General features: G+C 47.0%; 1 protein-coding gene across 1 annotated transcript in view; it reads left to right on the forward strand.

The window, feature by feature from the left end:
• Positions 1 to 1,774: 1,774 nt before the first annotated feature.
• LOC131265358 (uncharacterized) overlaps positions 1,775 to 18,657 on the forward strand; it is a 56,075-nt gene continuing 39,192 nt past the window's right edge. The window contains exons 1-3 of the mRNA XM_058267616.1: positions 1,775 to 1,996; positions 3,550 to 4,560; positions 8,779 to 8,833. The gene's annotated coding sequence lies outside the window, so the exon portion shown is untranslated. The remainder of the gene's footprint in view (positions 1,997 to 3,549; positions 4,561 to 8,778; positions 8,834 to 18,657) is intronic.

Here is an 18,657-nt window from a genome sequence, read left to right on the forward strand (position 1 = left end):
GGTTGGTCCAAACAAAGCGCGTCATGTCCTACTTCTTTCCACCGGTTTACCATCCATCTCCCTCGCTCACGTTCGCGTTACGAACGTCTCACTTACCCGTGCGGTTCGAAAGCCACCCAGCGCGGATTGGCGTGTCTCGCCGTCGCGCCATCCCATCGTCCCCCAGACGGCCGTAGGGTTGGACAGCATAACGAATAAGAAAATGCTGCTGCAAAAAGCTGGCCCTCCTAACCAGGAAGAAGTGCTAGAGATCAACGCCAAATTGTTCTGATATAAAGACTCATCAACTGAACCAAGTGAAGAGGAAAAAACCAACTACACGTTTAAATCCTTGTATTGTTTACAAAGCAGTTAAACCAATATAACATTGAAACATGCAACATGCAGAATTCTATGATTTCGCTCTCAGTCAGTTGGCTTTTTCTTGTCGTTCGAGTTCGATTTGCGTTTGGTTTGAAATTTGGACACAACTGCTTCGCAATTGGCCCGGCTGGAGAAGTGAAAGTTTGCGAAACGTGAAAACAGCAACCGACTAAATGGGGACGACCATGGTGTACGACGGCAGAAGACGGCACGGAAGGCGTTGGCTTTGGTGACACCAAGCGTTTTAAGGATCATTTTGAATGTTTTTATTAATCATGGTGCTGCTAAACGATAAAATTCAACACAAGAATAAAGTAAATTAGATTCTCGTGAGGTCACATAGAACCTTAATCGAACAGTTACAGTGGAATTGGGCCTTTCTCGAAACTGCTTTAAACAAAGAAAGTGGAACCCTTTACAATCAACTGAACATATCTAATTCTGTGGAGGTTATATAGAAGTTGATGCATTCGCAAAATTACGCACACAGTCCATGATATGCTATGCATCAATCTTGGAATTTGGAAATTATTACCCCAAGTGTTATAATAAAAATCAAACACTGTTTAGTATGAGGTACATTCCTGCTTGGTAAACGGCTTGTGGAAGACTCGATCGATCCTAGGAACAATCTAGACAGTGGACCAGAATGATATGTTAATTTTCAAACCTAAAATTGAATAGTTAAACTTACCAAATAGAGTAGCTAAATTCAGCTAGATCCTTTTTACTGATTGCTGAATGAATGAATGCCACGATGCGGTTCCCGAAGGATCAGCTGTTTTTCTTCCGTTTGATGGTATCGATTTCGGGTTACCGAAAGCAATGTTTTACCTTGCCTTTCTTCCCTGTTTTCCCCGTGCATTTCCCGACTGGAAGGTTTTGACGAAGTTTGTTTGATTGTCAAATGACGGGTTGGTTTGTTTTGGTTCGGATTCGTTTCCTTCGTCCGCCCGTCCGCCCGTCCGCAATCCTCTTTCCACTTCGCGTACTATTTTTACTCTCCTTCCCTCTCCCTCTCACACTCTTATGATGGTGCATGGTCCGTTCTATGCACGGTAAAATATGTTCAACTATGTTGCACGCGAAGACGTCGTTCGCTGGTACCGTTTTGTTCTTCCACCAAAAACCTCAAGTACTCAACCCGCAGCATCGACAACGCGCGCGCGGCTGCTAAACCAACACCGAGCCGGCGGTACCCCGCGTGATGTACGCACACTGCGGCGCGAGCTTGCATCCCACAGCGCCGTGCACTTGTCGCTACAGGCGCGGGTGCGAGAGTAGTGATGGAAGGTGGACCACGACGCCTTGTCTGTGTACGTGGCGGTGCAATGCATCTTCGGAATGTTGCGATTCGTGTGGGTTCGGCCGCGCTTCGTCTCGTCGTGCTTCGTCAGTTGAGTGTGAACCGCCGAGGTTGCTGCACGTACTGAACGCACGCTGCGCCTTCCAGTGGACCGTCTAGTAGAAACTGTGTGCATTGGCCGTGTGTGGCTGGGTGTGTGGGTTTGTGTGCGCGCGCGTGTGCGATAGTGTATGTAGTGCGTAGCAGGCAGTGGACGACGAGGAATGGTCGAGCGTTCGGTCGGGTGACACACGCAAGACGTGTAAAGGTAGCCAAAGAAGAAAGAAAGTGTGTAAGAAACGGAAAGAAAAGACACTGCACGAGAAGACCGCAGCATTCGGAGGAGCTGGCGGTGCGAGCATAAAGTACAGTTAGGCACACGCGGTGTACTTTTTGACCGAGGAGTGCGAGTGAGAAAGAAAACACGATGCCTCCACTCTCCACAGATCCTTGGAACGCAGTGTGTTGAATGAAGAGTATGTTGCTTCGTTTTTTGTTGTGTTCAGCTTTCAAGAATTTAAACGCACGAATAATTTGGTCTCGCGGTTGAAGCGCCTTGGACGGGTAAAAAGCGGTGGCTCGGCGAGAAGGAGGCGGTGAAAATTCAATGTTTCTGTTGCTATGGAGCGACCTGCTTCCTCCGGTGGAGCAAGAATAACACAGCAGAGCACAGCAGACCCCACGGGGTGGTGTGTGTTACCGTGTTTTCTTTCGTGTTTCCCCCACTTGCCTTGATGCAATCATAATGCGGGAGAGGTGGTGGTGGCCCGTTAAGGTAGAGGAGAGGAGTGATTTTTCAAAAATGTTTTCTGTGCCGTGCGAAAAGTTCACGCCTTCCCCTACGCCATGCCTCTTTCCCTCGGGGCTTGTTGGTTGTGTGGTTGAATGCACCACGGGTTGAGCAACCGAACTGATCGTACTGCGCGCACTGCGTTGCAATCCCTTCAGCCGGGAAAATCGCCAGAAGAAAAGCCTCCGGAGTGTAAGGGGGTTGCAATGTGGTACCAAAACCAAGCCAAACGACAGACAGACCGGAGTGATATTGGAAGATAATTAATAACCGTTTGCCAAACAACACCTTCCCCCCTTGCTCCCTCCAATGCACCGCAAGTGCAATGTGGTGGAACGCGAAGGTATAGCGCACACGAGGGTGGAAAAAGAAACAGCTTCCACGCGAAGAACAAGCCAAGTGCAAGTGCCTCTGTAGCCGAGTCACTGCTATTGGGTATCACGTCGTGGTGGTAGTAGTGGTAACGGCGAACCGCGAACCGATTCTTTGTTACATCCGCCGCCGGCAGCCCGCGAGAACACACGACGCGAGTTCCGCCGAATAATACCAATAGAATCGCTGTCGCCGACATCTTCACAATTGAGCAACGCACACATCCGTGTCCGTGTGCCTCTTATTTTCAACACCACTGGAAGCTTACACTGCAGCAAAAATGGAAGTCGTAAAAGATCACGTTGCATTTTAGGGGAGAAAAACAATTTCTTCACCGCTTCTCGAACCGAAAAGAACAGACAACCTTCCGCCTGCTCATCTTATAGCGATCCGTTCTACGGAACAACAATGATCGTATCCGCCGCTTCACGCTCATTCATCAAAAGCCCTTTAGTTCGCGGATGACTTTCGCGTTGTGATGCTGGTGTGTGTATTTTCGGTCGGACTCACGCGAACGATCGTGCATTTTCATCCTTCGCGCACACACTTCGGCGGGGGGGAGGGTGAAATCGCGTCCTCCAACCACCGCACCCTCATCACCCTCCTTGCCACCGATCGGTGCAAGATCAAAACGGACCAATCCAAGCATCATCACTAAAAAATTCAATTCTTTTCACAGCGTTTTTATTTCTTTTCTGGATGCATTATCAAACCGCGAGTTTCTATCGACTGGATCGAAAGTGGATCGTGCGTGCTTTGTGTGTTTGTGTGTGTGTGTGAATTTGTGTGAACCGTAGCCGTTAGTGCGTACAATCTCCGTCTTTCCTGGTTTCACGGGGGTAAGCGGGCGATCTTGGCTGATAACTCCTGCATTCTGTGGGCGTGTGTGTGTGTATGCTGGTGCATTTTGCCGTGTAAAAGGGTTCAGTGGCACGGTGAGGTGCGTGCATCAGCCCTCCCATCATTGTCACCACGGTATTGTTGTTGTGATTGTGAAATAGTTCAAGGAATGTAAAAAAAATAAAATAAATAAATAAAATAAATAAAGTGTGTGTAAAATGGAGTGGAAAAGAGAAAGTGAATCTGAAGATCCTATTGTTGTGAAAAAATAAAAAGAAATGTGTAATATTAATGGTGGAATAATGTTACGTATATCGCTTGGCGCAAAAGCAAAGTAAGGGTTAGTCAAAGCCCTGTTTAGTTGCCCGTAGTGTTTAGGAAAATAAAAGAAGAATTCGCACGTTAAAAGTGTATAACGAATAAAAAGGCTACTCCGTCGGTGTTGGAGGCAGGAATTGACGGTTGGCCACCGTTCTCATCAACGGTTAAGTGACAGGGCCGTGTGGAAGGCAGAAATACACCGTAAGTGTGTGGTGCGAGGAGTCCTTTGGACCGACGATGGAATGGCCACCACCGTCCCCAACGGTCCTCCCACCATCGATCTCGGCGTCGCGGTCGATGCAATTTAGCACGTGTGCCAATAATCATGGCGAAATGGCACTGATGGCGGTCACCATGCTAACTGAAGGTCTTTCCTTAGGCGACTGCTTCGAATTGCATCCGACGCTGAAAACGTGACGCAGCACCGTTACAGTGCGTTACGCCTAAGTGCAGCAAAAATAAAGGAATTACACACAAAAAAGTCGAAGTCGGACTTCCTTCGTCCTTGCTTGTTTGCGGAATAATAAAGGTGAGCCACAAAAAAAGCGTCAGTGGAAAAAGGGATCGTACGGGTTTTCTCCATGGGTTTTCCAAGGTCAAGGAGCCGCATCAGTGTGTTAGGAAGCCTTGGAATATGTTTATTGCATCAAAGATATACTTTTCATTTTATTTTAGTTCCCATCTTCCGACGCAACATCGTTTCCACCTAGTTTTGATGACTTGATGGCTTATCAGAAGCTTGTATGTGAACTGAAGATAGTGAGCTTTTGGGAACGCCGGTTCGGCCATATAACTACCGATTAACCTGAATAACATCGTAACCTTATCGGCTCGCCAACAACTACCCCGAGGAGTGTTTTTGAAAAATCTGGTGATGTAAGAGCATGATGAGTATGTTGATGACGATAAGATAATAAGAACCAGTGGTTACTCAACCCCCAAGGACATGGTAAATTTAAAAACCATCCCGAGGTCACTGCTTGAACCCCGTTCCATTTTCCAACTTCCAACAGGAAGCATCTGTTTTGCTTTGCCTTTGGCGAGGAAACACGACGACCAAGCTCTCGAGCTTCGACGAGGATTCAATTTATTTGCATCACTAAAGTCAACTTAAATGCACACCAGGCCTGTCTGTTTGTGGCCCGTTTTTGCGGAGGTTGCAACTGTTTATTATTTCTTGCTTGCTTGCAACCGGAGTAGGCAGTGACGGAGTCGTCCTCCTAGCGACCGTGTGGGGGGCGAGGAATACCGGGAAAAACTCCCCATTTGGCTGCGGGTGGAAATTAATTAGATGCATCGACATTCCTCTTTAGTCGTTTCCCATCATCGAACGATAGACCACAGCATCGTTGCGATCGCACGAGAATTATTGTTCTATTTTTGTTCTACTGTTCGTTCTATTTTCTTTAACCCAATCACACCTCTGTACATCGGAAAGCATCGGGATGATTATTTTACCTTTTTCAGTGCTGCGACCCGATTCCGGGGGTATCCGGAAAAGATGATTACTCAGAAAAGCTGCTGTATTGTTGTTCTCTATTTGTCCCGGCGCGTACGTTTGCCAGTGTTTGCTCCGAACGCGTTCCCAACCAGATCGCCACGGGATAAATGATGTCTGGAGCTGGAAAGCCGATAAAATCATCCCCTTTGGCTGGTTTCTATTTCCTAGAACGCACCGGAATGCAATTCAATTAGTGGACAGCGCTTTATGTCAAAGGCATCGTTACCGAGTAGGAACCTGGAGCAGCTGTAGGTGGTAAAGAAGGAAATTACCATCAATCTGTTTTTTGTTGTTGTTGCTGTTTTCAATCGTTGCCATGTTTGCGATACACTGTGTGTTTATGAGCAGTTTTCCCTGCACAGCATAGTTCCCGGCGCCAGGGAAACCCATTGCCGGCCTGGGGTTTTGATTGCAAAATGGTATTATTTTATTTTCCCATCCGTTTATTGTTTACCTGGGTCCTTTCGTGGTTCGGTTTCGTGTGGTTTGCGATGGACATGCATGAGATGGTTTATAATGGAGCCAGAGCATTGCACACACAGTTAGGTGGTTAGTGTATGGATCTATTTTTCTTTTAATCATCTTTTAAGCACGCGAGACATCAAGAGGAAACCGAAGTGACACAAAATATCAATACCAAAAGGGAACTCAAGGAAAATCTCCACTTTGTACCCGTTATATGTCTGCGTCTGGGTGTTGCACAATGCATCATTTAAACCGCAATTGCGTCATTGGATATTGGTTTTAACTCGAGCCCCCATCGTGGCCTACTATTGCATAACCTCAACCGAATGAAGGAGGAAAAGAAATATTTGTCTACCATTTTCTTTTCGCGGCGGTTTCGATGGTTCCTTCTGGACTGCTGGATTCTTTGGGGAAGATTATTGTGCAATTGACCGGGGTTTCCTTTGTTGGACGACAAATGTTGCACCACACTAATATGTTGATGGAAGTTTCCCAAGCAAGGTTGGCATCTTTGGCGGATGACCGTTTCGAGGTAAAGTTTCCCCCAATGTTGATCGGAAGCAGCAACACACTTATAGCCTTCCCCACCACCAGCGCCACCACCGTCATCATCATCGTCCGGCAGAGACCGGCGGTGACGATGGCATTGAAGCCGGGGTTAGGTTTGTTTAATTCTTCTTCTTGCTGCTCGCTTGCCCCGTCAGCTCTTTAACATCCGCTCGGCTTCCACCGTGTTGCCCCCCCCCCCCACCCTCGCCACAAACAAAAACATCGCACGTTCGTTCGCTTCGTGACTCGGGTGGGGGGGGGGGAGGTGGAGGAAATTCACGGTTTTGTGCTGGAATGACAGAAACGCTAACTAACGCCACTCGCCGCTGCGCCACACTGCCACTTCCTTGCGTCATCGTGGTCCAATGTCCTCTCGGATCTCGGACTTGTGGAGACTGTGGACTAACAACGGCCTAGAGTTGATTTTTAGCCAAGTCCAAACTAGGCGAATTTCGTAACTTTGGAAGCCGTTGTCGGCCGTGTGTGTATGCACACATTCCCGTGGGAAAACCCGTGCACGATGAAGTTCTTGCGATTGGGATAGTTCTCCCAAATTATCTCCACAGACTCACAGGCTTCCTCCGTAGCGTAGCGTCTATTTTCAGCTTGCACGTTCTCGATGCAACCAGTTATTCGAAATTAAAACATATGAGCTCGACCGAAGCCCGGTCTTAGAATAAACTAAAGTTTGTACGTGCGATCATTCTCTTTCTATCGACTTTTCCACCTCCATTATTGGGATCCCCAAACATTCCAGGATGCTCTCCACGAGAAGAATCCATTCCTTCCCCGCAATTGGGGAAACAATGTTTTATGTTAAATATTTAAGCCAAACCTCCGCGGCTCCGTTCGATAGCTTTGCAAGTCGAACGACGTGTTTGACGACGTGACGCTGCCACGGTCTGTCGGCATTGTGCTTTGATGAGTTCTGGAAACGAGGAGCGGCCGTAGAACGGACGGGCGTCCGTCACGCCGCTACTGGCCTTGAACATGTGATAAATTTTGCACGTGCCCCGGCCGCGGTCGGCAAACGGTGACTGGAAGCCGACGCCAACGCCAGACGATGTTAGTCCCTCCTGCTGGAGGTGTTTAATCATTGCGAGATGCTGCTCAATCCAGTCGCAAGTTCAAATCGAAATTTGCCTTACCCGACATTAGTTACGGTGTTATTGAGGCTTAGCTTCGTTTGGTGTGATAGACGGACGGGAAGCAAACAGCAGCGGAAACTGTGTGGCGACGCCGTCGGGCCACTTATCTCCACGGGAAACGTACGAGCCCTAAGGGTGTGCTCTAAAATTAACGCTCGAGCGAAATCGAACCGGCTCCGGAGGTGGAAAAAAAGGACACGGGGGAATGGACATATATCCTCCAGGGCTGGGGGGAGATGCGGCGCGTTGTTGTTGTTGTTGGACGGAAAACATTTTATGCTGTCAACAAGCGATAGCTTCTCCTCCCCATGGGGATGGTGTTGCAGGCAGTACATGGCGTTCATCCCTTTCTCGCTTGCTTTGCTTTTCCATATGTCACTCTTCTGCTTGTGGTACACGTTTTATAGACTTTCCCTTGGAAGGGGGGGCTGGGGAGATGGAGTGCAGCATCACGCGACCACCCCCCTGTCGCCCGTTCTTCTTTTGCCCGCTTGCTGTGTTTTATCTCATCACTCCGTGCTCACGGTTCCACTCAGTATCCAATGACAACCGTCATGTGTCAGAGGCAGAGCTTTTTCGTCACGTGGTTACGATGGGGATGATGGTGGAGCTGACGATGGCCGGTGGTGGTGGTACATTTTTCGCGAAGTCTACCTCTTACCAATCTCTCCCTCTCCCGTCGTTCGTTCGCTTCTGTATATCCATCGCGGCATGTCTCGCAACGTTTCGTTTCGTTTACTTTCGGTTCAGTTCGATCCGTTTCGGATGACAGCGCATGCCGGGGATGAATCATCATGCCTTTTTTCTAAGGACTCTCCTATTACCGTGAAGGCCAGTTTCTTGCGTCGCTAATGACCCTGAAATAAATGCACGCAAAACTGGAAGGCCAACCCGATGATTGGCGTTCTATCGCAGCGCCGACACCACGAAGCTTACAATTGTGAAGGTCCAGGACTTTAGCATACGGTTTCAGTTCGCTTACTGGTTGACTGGGTTTATTCTTTGTTTAACCAAGTGTGGGTATTTCAACCAAACAAACAATGTTTGCCTCAATAAACTCAAACTCTTTTCCATTTCTTTTCAGATTAACCACAACACATCAAGCAACGAACTAAGCAATCTTTCTTCCGTCGGCTAAGGTGAGAATCAGAAGATTTTGAAGTTACTTTAATTTAGTTTTTAGTCTGCAACTAGTTTGTGATGACTGTGTAACATATTTGGCGGTCTTTAAAAGGAAATGTTCTTCAATTGTACAATGAAACTAACCTTACCCAACATTAATAGTGGATGAAAAAATAATGAAAGTGTCATGCCAACTCTGATAAGAAGTTTGTTTCGTTTCTTGAATTACATGTCTAAGATTGCTTTGATTCATAAATAAATGACGAAGGAAATTTAAAGTTCACCTGTCCCGCAATTAAATAACTTCTAGAAAAACCACACGATTAGCATGTTGTTTATTGGTCGCAAATGTTGAAAGGTTCATTCATTGATAACATTGCTGTCTGGTTGACACTTTTTGGGATTCCCATTCGCTTTCGTATGTATCGTATCTTTTGTTATCGGCGCCCGGTTCAGATAATCATTCGATCCGCATAACCGGTACTTCGTCGAATTCGACTGTCACTGTTTCCCCTTTCTGTTAATTTTTTTTTGTTGAGTTGTCGCGTCTACAACGGCTGACGCACTCTGCTTCTTTCACCTCCTCCTCTTCTTCTTCTTCTTCTTCCTCGCTCTTCCTCGCATCCGACGACTGGCGTGGCGTGTGACCCAAATTCCGCGCCACCCTTTTGAACGCGACGCGAGGCCCCAAATTCGTGCTACCATTCGCCTCCACCTCCGACTCTCTCCGATCCCCGTACCATCGTCTTTTGTGTTGCGGCGTTTAGTCTTTTCGCTTGACTTTGTGTTGGTCACCCCCCCTCACACCTGTACTTTTCCCCTCTGCACGCCATACCACCAGTAGTATGTTGAAACAGATTTCCCGTCGCATTTTTTTCCACTTTCCGTTTTAATCCTTCAATGAGGCACACGGGCTCGAGCGTCATAAACATTTTCCGGCACTGCCTCCCACTTTGCGTCTCGTAGCACACCGAGCGTGCTGGCGAAAATCACAGCGTCAACAAAACAATACAGAAAAGCCGAAAATAGTGCACCACCGATGGAAATGGTCAAAAAGCAACATTACAAAACGCACCGTCATCAGCAGCCAGCAATGAGCCGAATTGAACCGCGATTTGCAATATTCAAGCGAACTGCATTAGCGGCTGCTAATGAGAATGGGATTAGGCGCCATCTCAAATGACGCGTGAGATGCGTTCACTTCACTCGAGAGTGAGAAGCTTGTCTGAAGCGTGAGTTTGCTGAGATAAATCGTGTGCAACAAGTCAAGTGCACTCGTACGTTTACGGCGCCATTGCTTTAAAGGTGAAAGTATGTTAATGACGTTTTTGTTGGCGAGCGAAATGAACTGCTTGGAAATAACTGACATTCAAACAGTCGATTGACTATTGTCCTTCTGTTATGCTACGTTTAACGCTCCTCATTTCGGGATGTTGTTACAAATAGCCAACGTAATCCCCATCGTACTTTTTTTTCCTTGCTCTCCAAGGATCCGGGGCGTTGCGGAGCACGGTTGGAAGTGGTGGGGTGTTGGGCGAGAAAAATGTGCTGATGTTTTCTTATGTGGCCGTCGAAATGGGCGGAAATATGGTGCCTGACGGTGCAGCTCCTATTTCGCGAACTTCGTCGGAGTACAACTTGGCGTAGGTTATGTAATGGATGTGTTTTATGTGCGGTACGGTTTGCAAACGTTTGCAGCTATTCTAATTTGTTTACTTTTTTTAAGTAAAGTAAAGTGACACCAAAAGGTGGAGAAATGGATTATATTGCCTGCCGGTTGGTTTGTTTACAACTATTTCTTCTCCGTTGCGATTTACCTTTAATCTGCCTGATTCACCTTTGTTTGTTACGGAGATGATAAAATCGCGGCGACGTTGAATGGAATGGAAAACAAATTATCTGTGTGCTTTCGGATACGATGCGTGAGATTACGCGAAAAGGGTACGATGAACAGTTCATCACCGTCGTTTACTGAGAGATGGCAATGGTGATGAATGAGATGGATGTGACAGTCTATAGTGATGACAGCGCATTGAATGACTTTAAATACGTCAACGCAACAACACAGCGCGGCAAGTGTGACGCGTCGGCACTTATTCGCTGATAACAGCGAACCCGCAAATGTTGTTAAACTCGCTGGTGTTGCGATGATGTGACGTTTGTGTTTTTAGTTCATGCTCACAACATTAAACAAACGCATACCCGCGGAGATCGTAGCAAGCGGAGTTGTCGAAGAAGAAAAGCACAACAACCACGCCATCGTGCCACCTGTGATGTACGCCGTTTGGCACACGAATCGGAGTCCTACGTACACACACACATACGCTTTGTGCAAACAACGGTTGTGGTGCACCCGGCGCCACCATTTTCCCGTCCCAAGCCCCCAGCACCAACTCAGGACGTGTGAAACAGAGTTGAGCAAACAAACACTCAGCCGGGGGTTGTATTTCTTCTTCTATTGCTCTGAATTCAGATTGCAGGCTGCATAAAAGAAGTGCTCCATACCACATACTACAGCCACCCTCTCGAACTTCCATCTTTTGCGCGTATTCCTACGACAGAACTGGGGATGTTTTATTTTGGAAGAATTTTCAATGCCAAAGTAATTGACCCAATTGTGTTTACCGATACACGAAACCGTCCAGACTTACATCGTAGATGGCAGCGCGCCGCGTGTTGGTGAGAATGATCATCGGTGGTTTCAACGAACCGTACGATAGCAGAGTTAATGATATACATAAGTAAACGTTAGGGAAGGAGGAGTTTGAAACGAAAGATGTTGGTTCGACAGGTGAACCGATTGCATTCGAGGAACCTCGGAATTAAACTAGTTTGAGAGATGGAAGAAACAAAGTATCATTTCACATTGAATTTTATTTTATATTTCAATTCACTGATGAGTTTGAACCTTTTTCTCTTCTTCGTTATATCTTAATGAAGGTTGCACGGATAATTCATGAAAATACAGACCCAAACAAGGATACGGTATTATCAGTACACACGTGTATAGCACAGGTGTTCTTTGAGCAAAACACTTGGAAAATTTCGATGGTTTGCAAAACGATACGAAAATACACAACGGCGCAGTATATTACGCGTGACACGAGCGTGCCATCGTAACGTGCAATCCATTTACTCGCTTCAAACTTGCGGCCCAGTACACGGTTACTGTGCATTTATCCGGATTCTTCGGTAGTTTTAACATCCAACTTGTAGGGGTTTAATTTTCCCCGCGCAGTTGGGGGATCCTGTTTTCGGCTTACGTGTTTTTGTTACAGAAAACAAACTCTGAGCGCAAACAAACTGGTGGAACAGTTTCGTCCCACACCAGATGAACAAACAATTGGCACTTTGACCAACGTTATTACGGTTTTGTTTGGTAAAAGTTTTGGTTTGCACTGTTTTGTGTCGCTTTGTGGCATAAGTTTGCAATCAATAATTTTTCCATACAACGGTTGAAAATCCCAACAATCGTAGAAAGTTGCTAATAAAAGCTATCGTTTATCAAGTTCAAATGGTGTTAAAAAGAAAACGAGTTTCTTGGTTAATCCTTCCCTCAAAGGGCGAAACACTAATGTTTTCCAATGGACTTTGGCTGTTTGTTTCAGTTTGTTTGAGTTTCCTCGGCTCGTTTATCGTCGCCAGGTGGAAAAGGGCTTGCGAAAACCCACCACCACCACCATCTCTGTGATGCCCACGGGATGTGTGTGTGTGGATGACAACAAAAAAGTGGAAAGGAGAGAAAGAGAAAAATTACTATTGGCCACTCGAGGTTCGCTGGTGCGACGAGTGGATTGAGTTTTCCGCATAATTTCCCTCGCTTGAATGGCTTCAATTGTTGTGCGAAGAGGCGGAGGGGAAGCGGGACGGAATACTCGGCCCCACCGCTCGCCTTCCCCATTCCACGCTTCAATCCCCCCTGGTGGGACGCATTGGTATTCGCCGTGATCTCTCGAAACCGGCGAGATGCCATTGCACATGGGCTGGTGTTGGTTTGAGCGTGAGGCGTAGCACGGAACGCACGAAATCGAGTGAAAGTTGGTCCCTGGCTCTCGTTCCTGGCCATGTTCAAGACCTGGGTTATTTTTTTAAACTCCTTCCAAGCCAACTTTGGAGCCACAAAAAAAAAGTTAATGAAACTATCTTCGGTAGGTTTTTAGTAAGTTCGTAACTGTAGAAAATAAACAGTGGAACATAAAGTTGCTGATAAATTTTCAAAACGTTATGTTGTTTTCTGTGACGAGTTAATTAAACATATGAAAAGCAATAAAAGTATTCGTTGCAGAAGCAACAAACGGCAAACAAGATAAAAAAGACAACAAAATACACAGCAATCAGGGAAAAGTGTACAATTATCTTCCTGTTTTTTTTTCTTCTTTCGCCCCTCGCGCAATCTGATGTGTCATGTCATAAAGGTTTCACTTTCAATTAGGGTTGCCATGGTGATTATTGCGGATTCGCTTTCGGACCTTTAAACGTCAAACGGTCGAAGCAAAAAGGAAATGGATGAACCTTGATGTTTTGTATCGTTGATTTGCAACGGCATCGGGTTGGAGATACGTCAGCTCCGGCTTTATTTTCCCAATAAATTTTAGATAACGAACAGAGCTTTTCGCATTTTTCTTCAAGCCGGGGAAAACTGAGTAGACATGAGGGACAAACTAAATACTACACTCCACCTCCGCTCCAACACCGCTTGAAGATGCAATTTTCACCTTTCACTGTTTACATTGAAAAACGACCACCACACGTTTGGCCTCGCACAGTGTGTGTGGGGGGGTTTTCGTTGGTGGGGGTAAGAAATCGCCAGCGCATTTTCTTCCGTACAACACATTTTGGTTTCACAACGTGTGCCCGCCTCCCGCCTCGCCCCACTCGCGTGCCTCGGTTGAATGCGCTTTCCTTATGCTGCTCTTATGCGGCCGCGTTTCGATCGCATACGACGATCAGGTGGAGAGTGTTTTGCGGGAGTGTTGGTGTCAGCAATGTGGTGGTGGTGGTGGTGGTGGCGAATGTGAACGCTGTGGTGAAAACTTTCTCCTTGCGGTTCACAGATTGGAGGAGGGATTTTTTTCCGTTTGTATCCGCGGATGGAAAGTGCACTGTGATGGGTTCGGGTTTAAGGTGAGGGTAGAAAATGAGGGAAAGCCGCTCGTAATCGCGGCGGTAAATTTCCATTTAGCCCTTCTTTAAGTGCTGTAACTGTTGCGATAAATTGACGGGCTGGGGGGAAACCGATTTGACTACCCAGTCATTCCTTTGTGTGTTTATAATTTCTCGTTCAAAAGATTCGTTTCAATCAGATTTAATCCGTTGACCAAAAGGCGATTCGAAAAGCGTTTGATACAAATACTCTTTCATGGTGTAATAATACTCTACAGTACGCAAAGGAATATTTGTATATTTGCACAAAAGTGCGTCCATCCATCCCGCTGCGCAACCTACGCTGCACCGTCTGGCGATCCTCTCCGCCAGTCGTGTGCGTCTTGTGATCGCGCGTGGGGCGATTTTTTCGGTGCAGCTGTGGTGCAATCTACAATTATGACCATCCACGTTTCCATTTCACCACTCTGCGCATCGAAATGCAGCCCACGCCTGCTCTTGGGGCTATTTTTATGGGGAAATTTCTCTCAGGATTAGAAACGAAGGCGAGCGACGTTCGAGTGGTTCTGTGGCGCACTTTGGCGTTTGTATTGAGATGTGACGTTACACACATTTGTCTAGTGCCAAAATAAGGAAATTATCGTGGAAGGTTTAAGCAACTCGACGCGGAAGGTGTGTCCGTTCTAGTTCAGCACATTACGTAGATTTTCTTCTGTCCGTTTTGTTTGTTATGAGGTATAAACGGTTTGAGATACCGGCTATTGTGTAGTATTTGTGCATAGAAACCTCCAGCAGTGCAGAGTAATTTGATAAACCAGAGTCTTCTATCGAACCGGCAAATGGCTCACTTCCTTAAACCAACTCAACCGGCGTTCCTTGCACTCTTTGGCAAAGAGCGAAATCACTCTGTACCCCACCCCGAAAGGCATGTAAAAAAGGGAGTCAGGCTAGAAGAATAATAAAAACCCACCCCGCGAAGTAGGGGTGAGTGACACTTGTAGGTTAATGACGCACGTTTACATTGTTAGCGACGGAGCGTCGAGAGCCGGTCGGTTTTATGGCATTGAGAATGTCGTGTGTCCTTCGGAGCGAATTCTGTAGTCGGGGTCGGCTGTGTAGACAAGCTTATCCCCGGGATGAACCTTTATCGGTTGGCTGCCCGAGGGGGTGACACAGACAACCGTGCGTGGGGGTGAAGAAATGTGACATTAGCTCTTAGAAGCCGGTTGCATCCATCGAACCTCGTCATAAGGGGACCGAAGATTTGTGCTGGGAATATGTATGAGTTTTTAAGCACGGATATTACATACGTATGTTTAGGTATTGGACTTGATCCTTTTGGCTTACGAGTTCGCTACTCATACCAAGGAAGCGATGTCGTGAATAACTCATGTCGGGAGCTATTTCTGTGAGTCACCTTTGGATGGCTGACAACTTCCGAGTGCTCGCGCAAAAGCCGCGCGAGTTCAAGAACGGTGAACGCCAAAGTCGACGACGATGACTGACACACACACACACACACACATACATACATACCTCCATCGGAAGTGTGAGTTTGTCTGACAGGCCCGCACAGCATTGCGTTCTCCCCGTAACACCTATTCTGCGCAATGTGATCGAGCGGAAGAGAAGATCACGGATGAGTATCGCTGGCGGAGGGTGGCCAAAGGGGTAGATAAGAATAGGAACGGGGTGGTAGGCAGGGAAAAATAACTTACCTGCGTTATTAATCACACACAAACGCACTCCATAACCACCCCAGAGCACGGTCCAGCGATCAGCACCAGCAGCGTCTTGGTTGGCGTTTCCATTTGAAAGCTCTCGACGCGAGTTCCAGTACTTAAAGGACGTTTACTTGCCGCGGCGACGTTGCAGCACCCATAAATCTAGAGTACAGCTATCGGTAGGTGGCTGTCGGTAGCTTTCTGCCTGCGTTCAAGGCCATCCAGGTTCAATGGCGGCAGGGCGCTATGCTGCTCGTGCACGAGCGCTTCGGTCCGGGTTTGCCGATTCGTCGACAATCAATGGTGGTGTCTAACATTGCAAATGCTCTCAACTGTGTTTTATTGGTTATATAGTTTCGCTTATTACACTCCTCTTTTATTCCACGTACAGAACAGACCACAGACTTTGCTAACTAGCCTGAACAGACTACAGACGAGACCAACAGACAGACTAAGATCTTCATCACAGTCTACTAGATAACTATAGACTACTAGATTGTTGAAGTTGTAATCGATAACTCAACATGTTTGAGGAGGAAAGAGACCCTGTAGCTGAATGTTTAACGCCTTTGTGGTATTCTAATACCATTCTATTTAATATGAGTTTCTCTGATACGAAAGAAAGAAAGATAGGTTAGGTAGTCCAGGCTGGTAGAAGGAGCAGAAATCACATCTCAAAAAATGTTGCGTATTTCCTTACTTGCCCTAAGCAATGTGCGCTATTTATAACTGTCAAACAGATGCTCTCCCAAAGCGAGAAAATTGTTCTTGACGGATCTGATGGATACCAGTGGCGACATCTTGAGTACATACCTCTATTTTGGGGACATTATTGTGTATTTGTTCAAACATTGTGTTCATTGTTAGTTAGAGGAATTGGTGCTATGGTTCCGGAAGGACGTGGTGAATAGACAAGATGGACCGTTCTACTATTCGCTTTCAATATGGAAATCTGATGGATGGGAAGAGAGATTAATTTGCGACGTTCTCGGAACGAATGAACACCTCCATCCGACCTGACCCAGAACAAGGTCGTCGGACATCAAGACAAATTCGCCACATGCTTCAAACTTCAGACTCATGTTACAAATATCGCTTCTCTTTTGCGACACTTGTTTCGCCTTTTCCATCTGGGTTTTCTATTTCTGTGTTCCCGGAAAGTGGCCCGTAAGTAGGGCAACTTCTAGGACGCGCAAGAACGCTACAAATCGTTTGAAAGCGATGTTGTGCTCTGCTCTGGCGTGGATAGCAATAGGCGATGTTCCACGGTTGCTTTTCGATGGAAAAGCCGTCTTCCGCGCTTCGAAGCAAACCGGTAAAAATGGGTTTCCAGCTTCGAGAGCTCGTTCCGAACGAACCGGTCCTCCCGGCAATGAGATGGCGATAAGGGGGCCAATTCAAGTACAATGTGCCGTCCGTCCGTCCATGAGCTATGTGGATTATCCGAAGAAGGGGTCTCGTTAGGCGTGCTTTTAGGGGAGGACAAACGAAGCGGGAAGCCGAGTGGTAGTGGCTAAGCGGGTGCGACGGGGAGATACCGAGCAAGAGAAAACGATCGCGGGATCGATCGAGCGTGAACCGCGTGCGGGTCCCAAACCGTTGGTGCGAGGGAATGGGAAGCGATCTTTTTCCCTTTTCCATCTTGCCTTGGTTTGCTTTGCGGCGGCGATGTTGGTTCGGCGGACCACGAGGGCGATTGAACTGAGCCGCATCGACGGGGAGACCCATGAGACCGAAACCGGTTTTTGGTTCGGTGGTTGAAGATTACCTGGTTGCTTTTTTTCTTTTTCATTGCGCTCTCGACCATCGTCCGGTCGGTCTCCCTTTCCGCGGACAGCACCAAGATATGGGTCTCCAAATGGTGGCGGACCCCGTTTCCTTTGGAGCGTTGAGAAAATCGACAAAACCTTCCCAAGGGCCCCGTCGGCAGGGAATCGATAATTTAAAAGCGGAAGTGTATGTGTGTATGTTGTGGTTTAAATTTGGGATTCCAGTGGTTTGCTAAATTTATCTACCGTTTGAACTTTCGTCCCGGTTGTGGCTCAGCTTTGTTGGATGAGCTGCAATTAAAAACTTTGGGATAATTTGTTGACAGCTTGTTCATGCCACACCAACGCTCAAAGTGGTGGGACACTTTTTAATACACTCTTTTTGCAGCGAATGTGCCTTTGCCATTGATGAATTAATAACGTCCATTTTAAGTTGATAACAGGAGCATTCTGAAAGAGATTGAAAGCGATAGCGAGTTTGATGTTTGGGCACAACGTCTTGGGTTCAAATCTCGCTATCAACTGTTTTGGGGAGACTTATTGGGGTTTGGTTTTAAACATATCCTGAGCAAATGTTTGAGTAAATGTCCTACTGCAAAACTAAACTTATTCTGCTTCGTTGTTAAAGGAATACCTGGTTTGTAATGGTTGCGTTCTGAACAACTCGGTGGAAGTGGCATTTTCGATTAGAAATACTATTACGTCAACCAACACGCGGTAGTAATAGGCTGGAACTGCTTCCATCTTCCCTTCGTCACTCGCGTTGTGTTATTCCGTCGGCGGGTGGGTTTCACGTAATTCGTAATCGGACAACAAACACACACACATAACAACCCACAACAGTTCCGATGCCCCCGCGCTTACCGTGTTTTGCGATTACCGACGGCACTGTTTCCGCGGACACGGGAATCGCCTGTACTATCGGAGTGGCCTTATGCCGAGTGGTTCCAAATCGACTTGTTCCACGTGCCTCTCCACACTTCGGGATGGGGAGATGGTTCATCGCGGGGAGTGGACAAGGGGAGTTTAGTTACGGTTGCGTTCAAACTGTCAAACGCGTCGCGCTGTTCGTAGAAGAGATTCGTGATCGTCCCAACTCGCGGCATACACACCAACACCTTCCGCAGCGTGGTCACTTGATCGTCGCTTCAGGCGGACTCGCATTTGACGGAATGGTTCACATGTGTGCCCTTGCCGTCTAAAATTAGTTCAACGTCGTCGTCGTCGTCGTCGTCGCCGTCAGCC

The sequence above is a fragment of the Anopheles coustani genome, chromosome 2 (genome assembly GCF_943734705.1).
Source record: "Anopheles coustani chromosome 2, idAnoCousDA_361_x.2, whole genome shotgun sequence".
In the NCBI taxonomy this organism is placed as follows: Eukaryota; Metazoa; Arthropoda; class Insecta; order Diptera; family Culicidae; genus Anopheles; species Anopheles coustani.